This window comes from Chelonia mydas, chromosome 10 (assembly GCF_015237465.2).
Source record: "Chelonia mydas isolate rCheMyd1 chromosome 10, rCheMyd1.pri.v2, whole genome shotgun sequence".
Taxonomy (NCBI): Eukaryota; Metazoa; Chordata; order Testudines; family Cheloniidae; genus Chelonia; species Chelonia mydas.
Window position 1 is genome coordinate 19,379,233 of NC_051250.2, and position 20,615 is coordinate 19,399,847.

The window sequence follows — 20,615 nt, forward strand, 5'->3', positions numbered from 1 at the left end:
ATTTGTATATTTTGTCCTTGTCCTTGCAAGTGTAAATTACCTTCTTTGCTCCTTTTTTCTTTGCAGCTCTGTTATCCTCGCCACAAGCTCATCGCAGTATTATCAGCCACCACTGTCAGTTGGCCAATAAAGCACTCAATGAAACTTTCCAACCATCCTTCTCTGGGTTGCAGAAGGGAGTGTGCATCATTTGACAACACAATTCAGCATCAAAAGGGCTCATATGCTACAGCATCTCAACTTACATAGTCCCATAATCACAGCCTTAGATATGAATCATTGCTTTCATCATGCAGTTAAACATTCATTCCACCATGCATATCATAGTCAAGCCACAGAAAGCATGTGCCTATACCAGCAAAGGGCTGACTAAAACCTTACCAAACAGATATTACATCTGGTATTTTCTAAGGGGCCTAAGGGAGTTTGGTGCTCAACCCCCTTTGGTTTTCAATGGAATTCTAACTTCCTTAACCACCTTTGAAACCCTCAGATTCCTTCTCTAACTCACACCCTTTAGCCTGCACATAGCAATGCATGGTGATCATATCCGCTGTCCCATGACCACATGATACGCCCACTGAGACACACTGCGTGAGAAGGTATCAGCCTCCTTTCATTAGGGGACATGCATTAGAGTCTTAACTTTAAGTTAGAGTAGTCTAACTACCTTTGTGTCTTTTCAATAGAATTAAAATGTTGAAATGTTGCACCAATGTTGACACACAAACAAACTGGCCATCAACAAATTTAAGCTTGAAATTAGATGAACTTTAGAGGAGTAAAGTTCTGAAACAGCCTTCCAAGGGGAGCTGTGGAGGGCAAAAAAACCTAACTGGCTTCAAGACTGAATTTGATAAGTTTATGGAGGGGATGGTCTGATGGGACTGCCTACAACGGTATATAGCCAATCTGTGACTGCTAGTAACAAATATTCCCCAATGGCCAGTGATGGGACACTAGATGGGGAACGTGCTGAGTTACTACAGAGAATTCTTTCCTGGTGTCTGGCTATGGCCAAAATTCATGGGACCCAACTGACCACCATATTTGGGGTTAGGAAGAAATTTTCCTCCCGGTCAGATTGGCAGAGACCCTGGCGGCTTTTTGCCTTCCTCTGCAGCATGAGGCACGGGTCACTTACAGATTTAAATTAGTGGATTCTCTAACTTGAGGACTTGATTTGATGATTTGAGGACTTCAGCAACTCAGCCAGCAGTTATGGGTCTATTACAGGAGTGGGTGAGTGAGGTTCTGTGGCCTGCGATGTAAAGGCTGTCAGACTAGATAATCATGATGATCCCTTCTGCACTTAATTTCCGAGTCTAAAAACTCCCTGCAAAAGTATCTGACAATTGTAATCAAAAAAAGCCTTTACCCAAATAACTATGCTTTGTCGGTGATAAAGATTATGATTACTAATAAAATTAGCTGCAAGAGGTCAATCAATCGTTAGCATTTATCATGTTCATATTTAGCATTGTTTTAATGCTCAGACTGTAGTGTTATGATGTTGCTGCATACATAGGGAAACTGTCTTAAGTGTCATTGTTTTAGGGAACAACTAAGGAGAAACTATGGTATTATGAACTAAAGCAGGGCACTGACCTTCATACATAGAACTTGGTTCCAGCACTAGGATTACGCGGCGTTCTTAAAGGAGGGGTTTGAAATCCAAGGTTTTGATATCGATCCATTTCTGCTGTGGATGGGCAACCTTCTCCCTATGCAGCAGCTCTGCTAACGCACATTACACCTGACCAGTTTGACAGCACATTGTTACACGACACATTGTAATGGGGATTATCCACAGACAGGCTCTGCAGACTTTTCGGGAAGCTTTTTGATGCATGTCTCTTCCTTGCATCATTAAACCTATAATAGGATTTCACCAATTTTTTGTTTAAGGTCTAAACACATTAGTGTTTATCCACAGACAAAATGCTCCAGAGAGGAGTTTAGCATTTTCCTCATCAAGTGGCTCCTGTTGCAGCTCTTATTTTGGCATAGCTTCCCTCCAGAAGAGGGCTCATTGGCTGAATAGAATAATCCGTTTGGACACTTGGTAATGCTGCTGCTGCTCTCAGATGCCAGCAGAACAGGATATCAAAGACAGACTAAACTACCTCTCAGGTCTGTTCTAAAACACTGGCTTGTTCATGGCAATACACTGTTTAAATAATAATCCTACACCCTACAGCGGATTTGGTGTCTGGGGCTGTAGGATCAAACAGCAGACAGGCAGGTTCTCTGACCAGTTGTCAAATATGAGAGGGATTGTCATCCTCTACTGCACCTTATCAACAATTCCACAAGCTCCCACACAAGAGGGAATCTGTCGACTCACTTCAGAGATAGAATTAAATGGATTTTTCTGATGAGAAGTAAGTGCCAGTCTGATGTTAGGTTTTTTGGCCTTCAAGAAGGATTCAGAGAGATTCTTCCGGCCCAATTTTAAGAGGTGCTGTGCATCCACAATTTCAGGTGAAGTCAACAAGGGCTGTTCATGCTTAGCAGCTCTGAAAAAATCAGGCCAATCCATGTGTCTGTTCGTGCCTCCTGCAGTGCATGTGTCTGCCTATAGTAGTCTCCACTCAGGTGGATATCACTTAACTATATCACCTGCTTATGTGGACAGGAATCTTACAGTCCCAGGCCAACTTAACTGGACATCATGTGCTGTTACTCCAATCCATCCGATAGCACTCACTAACAAACTGAGACCAAGCACTGCCAAATTCTGCCAATGTAAACCAACAGAAAGAGGGAGAACTTTTTCGTTCCAGTTCATTTCAGTTATAGTATTACATGTTCAGTGTAAAGCCAGTAATTATAAAGTTTCAAGTAAAAGTGTCATAATTAAGTTGATGATTTACTTTGCCTAAACTGCACAGATAATGAAACTATAATGTTTACATGGGGCTTTCATTAATGACTGGCAGCTGGTCAAAGCTGGTTTTGACTCCGATTCTCAGAAGACTTAAGCCTGGTCTACACACAGTAGACGTAGAATAACTATGCTGGTCAGGGGTGTGATGTTTTTAGCAAAGTAGTGATAGCAGTACAACCATTGATGTAAGCAGTTATCATCACTTGTATTTCCATAGCACCCAGTCATAGACTGTACCCAGTTTTGCTAGGGACTGGACAGACACTCCTCTCCCAAGAAGCTTAGGCCTCTTCTACACTTAAACGTTTTACTGGCAAGCTATGTCTGTTAGGAGTGTGAAAAAAGTCATACCCCTGACCAGCATAGCTAAGCCAGCATAAGTAGATGCATTTATACAGACAAAAATTACTTTAGCTTATTTCCTTCAGGGACCTGGTATAAAAGAACTTTTGCAGGTATAAGATGTATCTCCACGAGGAAGATTTGCTAGTAAACCCTTTCTAGCGTAGACAAGGCCCAAGTTATACCAGTGTAACTGCGGCCACACTAGGGAAAGGGATGTACTGTTTACCTGTACCAGTGCAGTACAAACCTGTGCATGTTGACAAGGCCTTAAACACCTGGGTAAAGTTACACATGAGAATAGTAGAGTAGGTCTACTTACATGAGTAATGCATATGCGTAAGTCTTTGCAGAATTAGTTTTCCCATTTCTAAATAGCAGTTATGCCAGTTCCCAGGAGTAACTTTAAAATTAAACTGTTTCAAATTCAGTAAACTCTTTGTCTTTGCTCTAGATAAAGTCTCTCTTTCTCATTTTCCTCCCCATGGCTACAGCATGCCTCCATGACATTTCTAACTCTGGAAAGGCTAGTGTTTCATTCCTATCAGAACTCCGTTTCAGAAGCTTGCTGAGCGTTCAACCCTCAGATATGCAGCAAAAGTTCTTCAAAAGCTCCCTCTCCCCCAGCCCAGACAGGCTAATATTGATTTAGGTGCAAGGTAACAAGAAACTTTTCCACCTTTTCCTCAGAACACCTTGGTTTTTTCGTTTCTGCCATGCTATGAGGAGGATAGGTGCAGATGGGTTATCATCACGCTGTCTGAAACATTTCAAGCTGCTGGATGGTGCTACTTCAGCATATTTTTAATAACTGTAGCTGGCAGGGAGCAGTGCCAGAGAGTCTTCAGTTTTTAGAACAGCCAGGTTTCTGTCTCTGCCCACAGTTGTTGCTGACTGGCAAGATTGCTTCAATAAGAATAAGAGCTTTGCTAGACTCTCTACAATACATTCCCCCTCCTCCCCCCAAAGTGAGAGATTGTCACTTAGCGATGGTTCCCTGCCAGCCCAGGACTTGATTTGTGTGTGTGTGTGTCCCTGCTATACTTCTAAATGCCTCCTTAAAACCCAAGAACTTATAAAGCAAGAAAGTGAACAAAGAAATCCTTTTATGAATACAGGACAGCTAATGGTTCAAATATGTTTCCTTAATACATGACAGAATAATAGATTTGTTCCTAAATAACATTGCAGTTAAACAGCACTGTTTCACCCAACTGAGGATACCAAAGTGTTCCATAGCAAAGGTTGCGTGAGCATTCCCATCCTAAATTCCTATATTAAGAAGCTTCCCAAACTTTCACCATTCAGAATGAAATTTCCTGTACTTGGTCTCTGTCTGAAGACAACTTTCTAGAATGTTTGGGAACTCACGTGGCAGGTTCAACCATTTGCCTGGTGGGGGAGGTTGGTTGGGTTTTTGTTTGTTTTTAAATATAGCATTAGAGCATAAATGACTGAAGGTGGGAAATTGAAATGTGTCAAGGACACAGCCATTGCCAATAGCTAGACTAACATCACAGCCTACCTTGAATGGAGGTCAGCATGTAACTGCACCACATCAGGAGAGGACCACAGAAGAAACAGTGACTCCAAGTCATAATTTCACCCAGCTTCTCCCGTGCCCTGCGAAAGGAAAAAATTACTTCACTCCTTCTGGTCAGCAAATTACTCCTGTCCATATGCTCAGACAGCTAATCCAGTCAGCGAGTAGGGGAGGGACAATGCCAGAGCTCCTTCTACTCCCCATTCTCCCTGCCTATTTGCGCATGAGGGTGGGAATTGAGCAAGTAGTGCCAGCTGCCACAATCTGGGCTACCCTTACTCCAGCAATCACTCTTTCTTCCTTACACCCCTGCAAAGCTCTGCAAGGACTGTGACAAACTAGTTCTCGTGAGTATTGTGGAGAGACCTGGCTTTGCTTTGATTGACTTAGGACTGTAGGGAACATGCTTTGTATAGAGCCATAGGCATCACTGGGGCTCTGTATGGGCACAGGGATCTGCCTTTAGTTAGCTATCATGTACACAACTTTTCTCCAACCATCAGCATAGCCTCTATTAGATGCAGTTTAAGGGGTGGTGCCATGAACTATAAAGCTAACTGGGGACTCATCCTTCCAAGTATTTACTCACATGAGCAGTCCCACGCAGTTTAATATGAGTAGAGTTACACGTGCAGTAAGTGTATAAAGGATGTACTGTCATATTTAGTCTGTAGTCTACTGCATAAGAATAGTTAATTGTGTATATGTAGTAATCATAAAAAAATTGACATTTCTATTATTAATCATGTAATTAAGGACAGGGACATAATGCACAGGTGGGCAGAGTAAAGGTTGTATGTACAGACTTAACTTTGTCATTGCCTGACTTTTAAATGCTTAACTTCAACACTCATGCACCAAGGTGCTGGGGTTTTTAAAAGAATAGTACATTTATCTCCCCTGAACACTTTACAAACAGTGACAATTCCAAGTTTTCCTCTAGGAAGCGACAAGCCCTTTGACATCTCCAAAGTGCAAGGAATAAACTGTCATCACAACCATCGGATAGGAGAAAAGCTGCAATCTGGGAGGCACACAGGCCCATGGACTCTTAAAAACGTTCTATGATGTTTGGTTTTGTTACCACCTATTTAACTGCAAACTTCTGACAAAGAGCAAAGACCAAGGGAGGTGGGGAACTTATCTAGGCAGAGGTAAGGGTGGAACCACTCAGTGCCAGGTGGGAGGATGCTTTTTGAGTTTTTATGTTATGGGTCTATTAGCAATAGGGTTGTTTACCCAGATTTTGTCTGATTTTCTGTTTTCAGTTTCATGCCCCTTGTTTAGTTTAAATAAGCAATTCAGGAGGAGCTGCCCACCTTCTGTCTCTTGGCTGGCCATTTGGCTAGTATTTTTATTGGTGCTTTACACTAACGCAAGCAATATTCATAATCAAAGTGGTTACAGGGAAACTCAGGGTGAAGTTTCTTTTTGCAGGATTAAAAACTGCCCTTGTGGTACAAGGTGGTAATGTTGGCCCTTCTTTTCTTTGGTAATAGACTTACTCCTTAAGCTGTAAGTCTGAGGCCAAGAAGATGATGTCTGAAGTTGAATTCAACTCCAAGTTCCCAGAGACCAGATGAGTTGTATGGTGGATTCTGGAAAGTGAGATGGGGGTCACTTTTTACATTTGTTTCTATTCATGTCAGGAATATTTTACACTCCCCTTCACTTTCCCATCATGCTGTATTGGTTTGGGTTTTTGTGTAACCAATCCATGCAGACATACTGGATAAGATTAATGCTGACTTCCTCACCAGCGGATGGGATAAGAACATAAATATACATGCATACCAAGTCATTTATTTTAGTCCAAACAAAATAGTGGGAAAGTTATTGTCAAGGTTCCTTCCCCACTCTGAACTCTAGGGTACAGATGTGGGGACCTGCACGAAAAACCCCCTAAGCTTATTTTTACCAGCTTAGGTTAAAACTTCCCCAAGGTACAAACTATTTTACCTTTTGCCCTTGGACTTTATAGCTGCCACCACCAAGCGTCTAACAAATATATAACAGGGAAAGAGCCCGCTTGGAAACGTCTTTCCCCCCAAAATCCTCCCAAACCTTACACCCCCTTTCCTGGGGAAGGCTTGATAAACATCCTCACCAATTTGCATCGGTGAACACAGACCCAAACCCTTGGATCTTAAGAACAATGAAAAAGCAATCAGGTTCTTAAAAGAAGAATTTTAATTGAAGAAAAAGTAAAAGAATCAACTCTGTAAAATCAGGATGGTAAATACCTTACAGGGTAATCAGATTCAAAACATAGAGAATCCCTCTAGGCAAAACCTTAAGTTACAAAAAGACACAAAAACAGGAATATACATTCCATTCAGCACAACTTATTTTGTCAGCCATTTAAACAAAACAGAATCTAATGCATATCTAGCTAGATTACTTACTAAGTTCTAAGACTCCATTCCTTTTCTGTTCCTGGCAAAAGCATCATACAGACAGAGAGAACCCTTTGTTTCTCCCTCCCGCCCCTCCAGCTTTGAAAGTATCTTCTCTCCTCATTGGTCATTTTGTTCAGGTGCCAGCGAGGTTATCCTAGCTTCTTAACCCTTTACAGGTGAAAGGGTTTTTCCTCTGGCCAGGAGGGATTTTAAAGGTGTTTACCCTTCCCTTTATAGTTATGACAGTTATATTCAAGGAGAAGGTTTAATCAGCAAACGAAAGAGACGGGACAGTAAGTCCAAGGCCCCAGTTCAGCAAAAGAATCAATGGGACTTGAGTGCATAAGTCCCTGCCTATTCCGCCAGCCACTGAAGCATGTGCTTAAGTGCCTTGCTGAATCAGGACCCAAGTAAGTTTTCTCATTTGTAAAAGCAGACCATGAAGGGAGGACGTCATGGCTTTGGAAATCTTGTGTGTTAGCAGGATAGATTATGACTTGGACAACACATGTCTGTAAGGACCCCCTTACAGCCCTGCGGATGCTGCCAGGACCTCCTCGAGTCCAAGTGCACAGGACTTAGCCCACTTACTCCACACCAGAGCCAGCCAGGGACATGAAGAGAGCAAGGAATAGGTAGAGAGTTGGTTCTGGCCTTCAAAGGTGTAAGCCAGCAGCAAATCATGCCCCTGGAGCAAGGGGAGAGTCAACACACCACTGTACTTCAAAGATGGCTGAGACACACCAAATGGGCTACCACTAAGGGAAGGGAGCTTTCACAATACCTGTTGCTAGGATTATGCCTAAAGACACAATCCAGGCCACAATAAATTTAACAGTGTGGGGCTGATCCTGGGGCACAAGAAATACAGAACTCCCATTCTTTTTTTCAGAACAGAATGCTTCATTTGACTTTATCTTTCAGACCTTCCTCTCCTACACATCCTCCGTCTTTCAAATTGCCAAGGGGAAAGCAGCATTGCAAAACAATTAAGGGACACTCAAATGCCATCAGATTCATTCTGATATACTTTCTATTGACAGTCTCAAGGCCAGTGGCTGGGTAGGTTGTAAAATAATTGGTGCAGTATCAGAAAGTAACGTAAGCGCAACCTACTGCATTATCAGCTCAAAATTCTTCCCTCTGGACACAGAGTTGAAGCTGGAAGTTCTGGCAACTTCTGAACATTCTGTCAAAGCCATTGGAAACACAAACTATGCATTTATGAGAGATAGGGAGTAAGCTACAGGGGGATTTGATCCACACAGTGAAACCTTTTACTCCTTGAATAGTTCATACATTATATCCTGAAGAGTATGATCAGGAAGGACAAAAATCCCACAGAAATATAATAAAAAAAACCAATCCCAGTTTGCAGGTTTCCCTGCATCAGTTTCCATGATCATTAAGATGGATATCTCAGCTGTTTTCACAGTGTATCTTTCCATACACGAATGGCTGAAGCATGCTATGGTGATTTATATTCTAGTAGCCTCTGGAGACACCCACCTTCTGTGACCAAGACCAGACCTCATGATGCCAAGCATTTTAGAAACACAGTGAGAGGATAGCTCCTGCTCCAAAGAGCTTGCAGTCTAGATGCCCAATACAGGCAAAGGGTAGGACGGGAAACAGAAGCATGAGGTCAAAGAACAGGTTAAAGATAAGAGCCCAGGTCCCACTTCCCAGGCCAGTGCTCTAGACAGTAGACCATGCTGCCTCCATTTTCTACCAGAGTCTTGTTCCATAGTCTAGATTATAGATAAAGCAATTACGTCTGAAAACCATCAAAACAACCTACAGTTTTGGATACATACACGCATCCTATTGAAAGGGGCAGGGTCTCTCCTTTTTAAATGTAAGCCTGTTGATTTCACTTATGTGCTCCACTTCAGCTGTTCCTATTCTTACTTGGTTTCGCTATTAAAAGGAAATGGAGAAACGAACATCTCGGACTCCCCACAATGCAAGTGTGTTTTAAATTAACCATTTGTATGAACTGTTACAGACTTATGTCAATGGGTGAAATCCTGACCCCACTGAAGGCAATGGAAAAATTCCCCCATCAACTTCAGTGGGGTGAGGATTTCACCCAATATTTTAACTAATGGAACAAGTGTCTTCTCAATTGCTCTCGCTTCAGCAAAACTGCTCCGCAGCTGGACTATGGAATGAGAATTCAATGCTTTTCCATGGTTGTCAAATCAATGCCTCTCCAGAACGGAGGACAGCCAATTCTAAACCCAGGAGAGTAGAACTGCACTTTGATCGGAAGCAAATTTCATTCTCTATCTGGATAAATTCCCAGCCTTGAGAATGTGTCTAATTTTAATTTGCTACACACAGATAATTTACTTCATATTGAAGCTGCTGTAGTTTAAGGTTTATCATATTCATAACTAAATGAGCAACCAGGCAGTGGAAATATCACTGTTCTAATGTTTGATTTGTACGAGTTTTCTTTGTGTTTTCACAGAGAACTGAGCCAGAGAAAAATCTTTGGCCAGTCCCCAGAACATGTACACAGAAGGAAGGCTCAAAAGAAGGATCTGAGAACGACATGGCAGTACAATATATAAAAAAGAACAGGAGTACTTGTGGCACCTTACAATATACGTACAGTACAATATATATTCAGCCACACGTGGCAATACCACCTGCTGGAGCAAGTACTCCACCAAATCACAGTAGGCCATGACAGTGTGTAAACAGTAGGATTGTTGCAATTTTCCCCTCAAACCTAAACCAATTTACTGTTCATGCCTCCCGGGGATAAGGAGGTGGAGGGGGAAAAAGAACAACAAAAATCAGCTGAAAAAATACTACACAGGTGTTTCAAAATTAAATGCAAAAAACCACATAAGACACAATTCACTTGTGAGCATATTTAGTCTTCAAAGGATTCCACAGTAAAAAGCTTGCAATTTTGTAAGTAAAACTTAGTTCCGCAATAATCAAGTCCCCAAGCTACTATCTAGTTTTCCAACCAAATGGTGAAAAGAAAAGGAGAACTTGTGGCACCTTAGAGACTAACCAATTTATTTGAGCATAAGCTTTCGTGAGCTACAGCTCACGGTGGTTATGTGTAGTAACTTGAACAAGGTCCAGTTACTTAGGGTTTGAAAAGTTCAGAGTGACTGATTAGCGTTAAAAACTGAAAGGCTTACCAGCTCTCCTTAGGCTTCTTTCAAACAGCCCAGCTCAGGTTCCATCCTCAGGTTTCCCTAGGCCTCATCCTGGCCTTTTATCCAGCTTCTAGCTACAGCCCCTACCCAGGCTCCTTCCTCTACTCATCATAAAGAGACACCATAACTCCCTTCATTTTCAACCACAAGCAGCCTTTTTATAGCCTAGCCCCGTTTCCCACAGTCACCTGACCCCTTTGGGAACTACAATTCCCAGAATGCCTATAGAAAAAGGGCCAGTACAGCACTGGGACATACTGGGTCAAGCCAGCCATTTTAAAGGGGCAGCACATCGCTATGACAATGTAATCTGAGATATGGCACTAAATACTGTAGGAGCAAAATGTCATTGGTCTAAATTCAGGTAATAGAATTGTGCAAGTTAGACATTAAAAATGAGGGGGAAGCAGATGCCTCTTCACCTGTCTGAAATTATTTTGTTTGTTATGGAGGCAATTTTATGAGTATATAAAATATACTGCTTCCATGCATATGTATGCTACTATTTTGCACTAGACTTTTATATAGAACACGTAAACTGAGCCTCATGTTTACTGCTGATCTGGGGGCAAGGTGGGGAACTGTAAGGGATATTTCTTGTTTTGCAAATTCAATAGGTCCACTTATAGTGTAAGGAAAATATTATATGAAGTAGCAAGAGGCTGTGTCCCAATCTGACTGCAGTGCATACATTGCAGGTTAAATAATCTCACTAGTACAGTATGCAGCACATGTGATGCATTGTGATTTATCAGAAGACTCCTGGCACACATGCTCTGAGTAAAATCCTTTCTGGTACTTTACACATTATGAGCTGTTATAAATCTATCTGGCTCTTTATTTTGGTTCCTGATTAAACATCCTCATGGTCCCATCAGGCTGGACCATTAAAAGACTTCTACATTACAGATCCTTACTTTAAAAAAGATATTAGCATTACAAACTTTTGCAGAACACATGGTACCTAGGGTAGCCAGGCATCCGGTTTTCAACCATTAAAAGTTCGGTTGGTGCGGGGCTGGCAGGCTGCCCGCCGGGCTTCATGCAACTCCTGGAAGCGGACGGCATGTCCCTCTGGCTCCTAGGCACAGGGGTGGCCAAGGGGGCTCCACATGCTACTCCCGCCCTGAGCACCAGCTCCGCAGCTCCCATTGGCTGGGAACCGCAGCCAATAGGAGCTGTGGGGGCGGTGCCACCTCGCTGCCCCTCCACCTAGGAGCCAGAGGGACATGCCAGCCGCTTCTGGGAGCCACCTGAGGTAAGCACTGCCCGGAGCCCACACCCCCTCTCTCTGCCCCAGTCCTGAGCCCTTTCCTGCACCCAAACTCCTTCCCAGAACCCACACCCTCTCCCACACTCCAACCCTCTGCCCAAGCCCAGAGCTCCCTCCTGCACTCTGAACCCATCATTTCTTGCCCCACCCTGGAACCCGCACCCCCAGCCTGAGCCCTCACCCACCTCCCACATCCCAACCGCCTGCCCCAGCCCAGTGAAAATGAATGAGTAAGAGAGGGTGAGGGAGAATGAGCGGTGGAGGGAAGGGGGATGGAGTGAGCGGGGGTGGGGCCTCTGAGATGGGGCAGGACAGGAGTGTGGCCTCAGAGAAGGGGTGAGGAAACAGTGTTCAGTTTTCTGCAAATAGAAAGTTGGTAACCCAAATGATACCATGAGCTTAGTCAAAAAGATTCCCCTCAGTTAAGGAAACTACTTTAAAAAGGAGATTTAAGGCTGTGACAGGAAACTCAGCAAGAATCAAAAAAGATGAAATAAGGAGGAAATAATTAGCATAATGTGCACTGCATTTCAATTCTTTGTCAGAAATGCTTATTCACTTCCAAGATTACAGAACATGAGCGTGTGTGTGTGTGTGTGTGTGTGTGTGTAACTCCCACCACACAGGCCCAGAAGAGTATATTAATAGTAATACCTCTTTCATAGCATTTTTCATCAGTAAATACCAAAGCACTTTCCAAAAGAGGTCAGTATCATTCCCCTTTTACAGATGGGGAAGTTGAGGCAGAGAGAGGGGAAGTAACTTGCCCAAGGTCATCGAGAAGACCATGGCAGAGGTGGGAATAGAACCCAAGCCTTTGAAGTCCTCCTCCAGAGCTAGAGTAAGTAGGCTGCATAGTAAGCAACTCAAGAGTTACTCCTCTGTGTCGAGGATTTGAAGCTAGAGAAGCACCATATCGGTCCAACTCAGACAATGACATGTAGAGTTTGAGAGCCCAGAACTATGTGAAACTAATCAGATTTCAGTTAGCAAACAAGCAGCTTTCCTTCTTTTGCCAAATTGCCCGAAAATGGTACAAGGGGGACATTTCAAATTTGGAGCTTTCAGTTAATCTGTCAGAAGCAAAATTCCCTGAGGTATTTCCTATGGTGCCTCCCCTCCACAGGTGTGGTAAGCAGAGTGCTCAGCCAATTCACCTTGACTCCAAATAGGGGACCCAGTGCTTAATTTGTAATGAAAGAGATGCCGGGACTCAAGCAATTTTTTATTTTCATAACTGAAGTGGCAAGCCCAGAGGTGCGAGGGCTATGAATTGCCAAGCCCAGAGGTGCTGGGGCTCAGCTCTGGGTTCAGATTGGCTTGCCTTGAGATGGATGCAGCTGATCTGCTTTATTTTCTCCCCCCCATTTCCCCACTCTGGGTGAGAGTGAGGCCTTAGGCCTTTCCAGGGAGTGAAGTTTATTTGTTTATAATAATGGCGAAAGGGATATTTAAGGGAATCCATCACCTACCAATGAAGGCCACATGGTCCCAAATATATCATATATCCAGCTGAATTTCTCAGCTTTTAGGGCTGTCCTTCAGAACAATAAGGTTCTGATAAAAGTTTTGGGCTTGTGCTGTATGATCTGCATGCTCTGATAGTTTTCATAGATTTGTAGATTCCAAGCCAGAAGGGACATTATGATAGTCTAATGTGACGTCCTATGACATCACACAGGCCATAGAACTTCCCCCAGATAATTCCAGTATAGATCTTTTAGAAAAACTTCCAATCCTGATTTTAAAATGGCCAGTAATGGAGAATCCCCCCGACCCTTCGTAAATTGTTCCAATGATTAATTACTCTCATAGTTAAAAATTTACACCTTATTACACCTTATTTGCAGTTTGAAATCATCTAGCTGCAGCATCTAGCCATTGGATTGTGTTCTACCTTTCTCTGATACATTAAAAAGCCCATTATTAAATACCTTAAATTTCCCTTTGTTATGCTAAATACATTGAGCTCCTTGAGTCTATCACTATAAGGCATGTTTTCTAATCCTTTAATCATTCTCATGGCTTGTCTCTAAACCCTCTCCACTTTTTCAACATTCTTCTTGATTATGGGCACCAGAACTGGCCAGAGTATTCCAGCAGTGGTTACACCAGTGCCAAATACAAAGGTAAAATGACCTCTCTACTCCTGCTCCTGATTCCCCTGTTTATGCATCTCAAGACTGCACTAGCTTTTTTGGTCACGGTATCACACTGGGAACTCATATTCAGTTGCTTACCCACCATGATCCCCAACTCTTTTTCAGAGTTGGTTAAGATTTAGAATTTCTGTTCTGTGGGAAATTCTGACATTTTGAAGTTTGTTGGGCCAAAACCAAAAACTTTTGAAATTTCCTGCAAAACAAAATTTGTTAAAAAATTTGATTTTGGATCAACCACATGTCCCATCTTGATAAAATCTACCTGTTTTATTCTAATTTCAATTTTAGATTATAATTTATAATATAATATCAAATTCATTTGGAAACAAAAAATAATTTTGAAAGAAAAAAATCAGAACATTGGAAGAACATTCCATCCTCTTTAGGTCCAATATGTCAAGCAGCTGTAAACCTGAGAGGTTAGCTTATGTAGGCTGGTGATTACATGCTATAAAGCTAGGAAATATTTTCAGCTAAAGTATAAATGGAAGTAACCTTTACCAACAGAGGCATCTTAACAGATGATATATTAACACCTGCTGGAGAACACATTGGTGATTCAGCTGGACTCTTTCCCTTCAGTTTTAATAACTAAAGCTATCATTTTGGGGTCTGTTTTATAAATGGCAAGAGGACCAGTAGGTCAAAGAAATGCATTTTTCCTGGGTTGGGTAAGCATTTGAGCACACTGGATAGATTTTGTTTTCTAGTTGGATTTTTAAAGCAGAAATGTAAGCCCATTCCCTACAATGAAAAGCAGAGTTGATTCTTCAGAATTCCATTGAGCTTCCCACAAACCAAATAATCCTCAGCAGAGAGGTACAGATGGCCCTTCGTATTATACACTTTACTGTCAAACAGAAGGAAATTAGAAGAAACCAGAAACTAGCAAACAGCCCTCTGTCAAGAGATACGAGAAGACCGTGAGGAGAATGGAAAGGCACAGTTGCAGGATATTCATCTGCTGCTGTTCTCCTCTTGTGATGTGCAGGATGAAGCCAACATGACTGAAAAGGGACAGTGCTAACAGGAAGGGAAATCTTTAAGATTCTGTGTTAGGAAAACGAGCTGATGATCAGGCTCTGTGTGAGTTAAGAAGCCAGCCACCACACTTCTATTATGCTGCATAAATGCAGTGGGGCACACAAGACTCAGAACAGCCTAGTTCTTAGCACCTTCTCATTTCACAGTAGACTGTGTTTTACAAGGGCCTATAAAATTGGTGTTGGGGGCAAATTTCTATATGATGAAGTGCAATTTTTTTTTTTTAAATATTAAGGTCCTGATTTTCTAAGAAATTGAAGTCAATGAGACATGCAGCTGCCCTGCCCCTCTCAACATCAGGCCCTAAATATTTATTATCTGAAGGACTTTCCTCATCACAATTTTTAATATAAATCAAACTGTATTTCCAAGCCTTGATAGTGTCCTTCCTGCAGTCTTGTGATTACTTTTTCCATCACCGGGTAATTCATTGTAAATTGGTTTCTTTCTAAACATCATTTATAGTAGTCAGAGCTACCTTAGCTAGGTGATTATGACATTAATGTATTGTTTATAATTACAACAACACTTTGAACTTACCTAGCACCTGTCACCTGAGAACCTCACAGAGTTGTATAAAGGGCCAAGTATAGCCTTCCAGTCTGCACACACAACTCCCCCTGGTTTCACTCAGAGTTGCACACACATTAGCTAAGGCAGAATTAAGTATCACCATATCCGTTGGTAAAGGGAAATTGAGGTACAAAGCGGACATTGGCTGGAAGCACGACATTGGCTGGAAGCACGACATTCCCCCATTGGCTGGAAGCACGACACCACATAGGAAGTAGTGCTGGAACAATTTTTATAGTGGGGGTGCTGAACGTGGAAACCATGTATTTGGATCATTACTACTTCAAGACAGGGGGTTTGGCAGCACCCCAAGTTCCAGCATTTAGGCACACAGGAATAATCTGGCCTGGGGTCAGACAGACAGAACACAAACAGCTGCAAGCTGCAGTTTTACTGACTGGGATAGATAGAGTGTCTGGGTTTTGAAGTGGGCATTTTTTTGTTTGTTTGTTTGTTTTTTTGGCTGAAGCTGCTTTGCTGCTAAGTAGAATAATGAATTATTATTGGCTGTTGCTAAGGAAATGTTAGCATGTTGGGGCTATCATGAGTTATAGGTTTTCTCCGGACAAAGCACATCAGGAGTTTAGTTAGAAAGCGTACTTTGGAGAAGTTTGGATTTTCTACGAGCAAGGAGTCACTGACCTAAAAACTCCACAGGAGCTAGGCAGAAGGCTGGCCATGGGAACCCTGCTGCTGTCATTCAACACCACCTCAGACTTTGGGTAACTACATTTCTGTGGGGTGCTCTGCACCAATTGCTATTTTAGATGTGTACTTTGTCTTCAATAAAAACAAGGATTTGGGGATGGAAGCTCTCGTGTGTACTAATCATTTATCAGACGGAGTTGTTGTGTCCCCCATTGATTTATATGCTGACACCACCTAAAAAAACAGAGACTAGTTACCACAGCTGTGGGTTCAGATAACAACTCCAGTTCCCAAACACTTCAGAAGCGTCTCACTGTAGAGTCCAGCCCCTGCCATTGGGCACTCTCAGTAATTACCAAGGCCACTGTCTCCCAAGAGACTGTGTACACACCAGATTGCTGGATTCAACTGATGATGCCCATTTTACTTAATATCACAGCAGAGAGATGAATTTATAATCATAGTGCTGGAACTAGGGGATGCTGCAGCACTCCCTGACTTGAAGTGGTTTCCATTATATACAGGATTTACAGTTTGGTGCAATGGCTCACAGCCCCCTTGTTTATAATAAAAAGGGAATAAGTTTAGTGACAAAGAACAGAGAATCCAAGCTGTAGTGAGCAAAAATAATGAGAGCAACAGGTTACAAATAAAACAAAAGTATAATGCACTTTTGAGAGTCTAAACCTTAACAAGCTACTGTACAAACCTTTGCCTAAAACTGTCTCTCACCAAAGCTTTTCTGCAGAGCTGGCTGGTTTTCAGTCACACCAGGATCCAGATTTCTTGATTCCACTATACACTACAAGGGGTTTCTTCAGTAAATGGGGAACAAAGGGGTTCTTTTTCCTTCTTCTTACAGTCTAGTAAACCTTTGAAATGTCTCCTTTTGAAGCATATCGCCAAGTAAGACTCTTCTCCCCGTCACTTGTTCTGCAGTGCATTGGTGCCCTGCTACCTTCACGTCCCCATGTTAACTCATTTTTCCTGTTTACTTCACTTGCAGATGTAACTCCCCTTGTCTTCGGTTCACAATGCTTAATTTACAAAGACAGGGAGAGTTACATAGACATGCTTTTGTCTGGCAGAAGACCTATTTGTCCACTCTGCCCTGTTACAGACTTTAAAGCATAATGTCAATAGATGTACATAATTCCTCAGACAGTGGTAATGCATACACTGCACAGGGATATTAATGACCAATGTGCTCCCAGCTTTCAGTAGATACCTTACAAGACACGTTTTTGGATAAACACTATGAAAACAGTGTGTTGCATGTAATGAGTTTGCCAGGCCTGAACAGATTTGTTGACACAGAGTAACAAACCACCCAGGAGCCTCAGTGTTAGACTAGCACAGTGGGTCTCCATTGTGGTTGGGGCTGTTAGGTGCCACTGCAAATACTAAATAACAATAATAATGAAACAGTATTTATGCCATGGTTCTCAGCTCCCTGCTAGCTTAATTAAATGCAAACCAATATTTTCTAAAGACAAATCTAATGTTTAATAAGTCCCAATGTTTAAGCTATTTAGGCATTGCTGTGCTCAGCTTTGCAATGCCCAACTGATTTAGAAACCTATATTTCATTTTCAAAAGGGATTTAGGCCACTTAGGAGTTTAAATCCCATAAACTCTCAATGGGCTGTTTGGCTCCTAAATGCTTTTTGAAAATGATAGAGGCTTCTAGATCAGTTAGGTGTCACAACACGGAGCACAGCAAAACCTAAATACCTTTCAAAAGAATGTATCTGAAAAGCAAAGGTAACCCCTCCTACTCCTCCGGAGCATGACTAGACCTCATCCTGAAAAGTGATGTCAAAGATCCTTCCTAAGTAGCCTTTGCATAGCCCATGACAATGTTATCCCTTAAAGATATGTTGCTACCAGGCAAATGAATGCAGATGATTCTCAGGGCACGTAGAATATGCAAAACCATTCAAATTTACTGGATGTAGAATTTTGACTTTGACGCTTAATATAATTATTGGAGAAATTATTCAAACTAATAAAGTTAATATGGCACAATAATTTCTAATTTACTTAATGAGCTTTGTTAAGCAAAAATGATTTCAGCTGCACAGCTAGATTCTGATCACCAGAACCAGCAGCAGGAGTCTTGCTAGCTGTATGATTAAGTCAATCCCAGGTTTAAACAATTAAAGAAAAATACACGAAAAGAGGATGGAAGAGCATCTTCTAAACAGATCCATATCAGAGTTGAGGAAGTCATAGTTTGCAGTTTCTAGTTCAGAGTGACACTCTAATGGCTGGATAGCAAAATGAACCAGGTACCAGAGCTGTCTAAACTACATCTGCTAGCGATTGTGATATGATTTGCATCCCACTCCTAGCATGGTGTCAGACTGAGTTACCTTTCATTCTTGAGCAGAAAGCATGCTGTAGGATTTAGGCAGAGGGGGATAGTTTATAGGAAGAGTTCTCTGCTGGTGCTGTAGATAGGTCAGCAGATGGCAGTGGATCACACTCTAGCAGGCAAGTGTGGAAAAATGGACAAGTCCTGTGGTAGCTAGAACCCAGTGGGAATGACAGCAGGGAATGACGCAGGGAATGATGCAACTTTAATCGTTCCCCAGCTCCTCCTGTCCTTATTACACCTGCTTTGCACTGCCCAATTCTGCCGCAGTTCCTCTTCCTTCCCCTCTGCCCCACAGGTGCTTTCATCCCTCAGGACACAGAAGTTCAAGGGACTATGCAGCTAGATTCCACAGCCTCTTGCAGTAGTGCTTCACGGGAGCGGAGTAGGCCCAGTAGTATTGTAGCTCATACAGTAGTTGCTCAGTTTGCTTCCAGGAGAGCCCCGTTGCTGCAGCAACCCTCTCCTTGGAGCAGATGTCATCATCAAGGCTTAGTTCATCTGGTTTGGCTGTTGTACTTGGGTCAGCTGATTTTACAAGACTGTTTTGGATCCCATATGCTTTACCCTTCCACTGGCAGAGCGGTCCATTCTCTCTGAGCCAGCTTTATTTTCATTACAGGGTGATAGACACTAAACAAACAAATAAAACATTGAGTTTAATCCCTGGTACTGAAGCAATCTCTTTGAAGAATCTACGTTTGGTGCTACCAAAACATGTGTGGCTGATGTACAAGACAACAATATAATAATGCATTTTAAGCTTATGGAACAGAACCCAGGTGTGTAGACATAAACCAAAGTTACAAGGCTACATATTTAATATCTTGCTTTCAGAGCCTAACAATTTTTCTGATTTTCTTTTTTTCAAATATGTTTTATGTGCCCTAAAATCACATCCAAAACATAACAGTGCACCATTACTACCCTAGTTCAGCCTGCATACCACAACGGACACTAAATTATTGTTCAGTTAAAATAAAATTGCATTTTTAAGGCTGATTTGACATTGCATTAGTTGCTGTGGTCCCCCCGCCCTGCACTGACAAAGGACATGGAGGAAGTTCCATTTGGGACAGAAATTGACATGCTAATATATACCAACACAAGGGTATTATTTCCATTATTAAAATTAATGAACACAATAATCACAGACAACACTGGCTACCAGAAAGAACATGTACTCAGTGACCTAGCAAAAAGCTCAGGCACTTTTTATGGATGGAGTTTCTTGCTAATTAGTTTGACAGAGAAGAAAAATGTTGCATGGTATAATATGGAATAAAAACTAATAACCAAGAGCATTTCTGTACTTTCTGCCTTTTCTAACTTCCATGTCACTTCTCGTCTCCATTTATTTGCCCAGTACTTGAACAAATGAAGACAGCAAACAAAGGGGGAAAGCTTTTGATTGCATAGTCCAACCTTTGTTTACAGAAAAACAGGGCTGCATGAAGTGTTTGTATTTTCTGTAGTAGAAGAGCTGTCTACGTGCTGACAAAAGGTACCAACCTGATAACCTTGGAGATTGACATCTTATTTAGCCACAAATGCCCAGGGCAGCAAAACACTTAAGCACAAGTTTAAAGCTTGTGCTTAAGTGCTGGATCAGAACCTCAGGGCTTCTCTACATAGGGACATCCAGGAAAATTAATCCAAATTAACTAAAGGTGTGAATTTGAAGTGGATGAGTTAAACCACATTAAATCCCTGTGTGGAGGCGGGTATTCAGAATTAAAGTGGCCTTAATTAAATTCAATTGAATTCACTTTGGAATTAAACTAAACCAAATTAATACTCCTTTAATTTTGAATGAGATTGTTCACACAGAGGTTTCATGTGGTTTACTCACTGGTTCTCAGTGTGTACCCCTGGGAGATGCAGAAGTCTTCCGGTGGGTATATCAGCTAATCTAGGTATTTGATAGTTTTACAACAGGCTACATAAAAAACACAAGCAAAGTTAGTACAAACAAAAATTTCATACAATGACTTGTTAATACTGCTCTGTATACTATACGCTGAAATGTAAGTACAATATTTATATCCCAATTGATTTATTTTATAATTATATGGTAAAAATGAGAAAGTAAGTAAATTTTCAGTAGAAGTTCACTGTGACACTTTTGTATTTTTATGTCTGATTTTGTAAGCAAGTAGGTTTTAAGTGAGGTGAAGCT

The 20,615-nt window shown here is 41.8% G+C and overlaps 1 long non-coding RNA gene across 1 annotated transcript in view; it reads right to left on the reverse strand.

The window, feature by feature from the left end:
* LOC122462110 overlaps positions 1 to 20,091 on the reverse strand; it is a 33,018-nt gene extending 12,927 nt beyond the window's left edge. The window contains exons 1-3 of the long non-coding RNA XR_006284465.1: positions 19,949 to 20,091; positions 18,435 to 19,069; positions 4,758 to 4,855 (exon numbers count right to left, since the gene is read on the reverse strand). This is a non-coding gene — a long non-coding RNA (uncharacterized LOC122462110). The remainder of the gene's footprint in view (positions 1 to 4,757; positions 4,856 to 18,434; positions 19,070 to 19,948) is intronic.
* Positions 20,092 to 20,615: the final 524 nt, after the last annotated feature.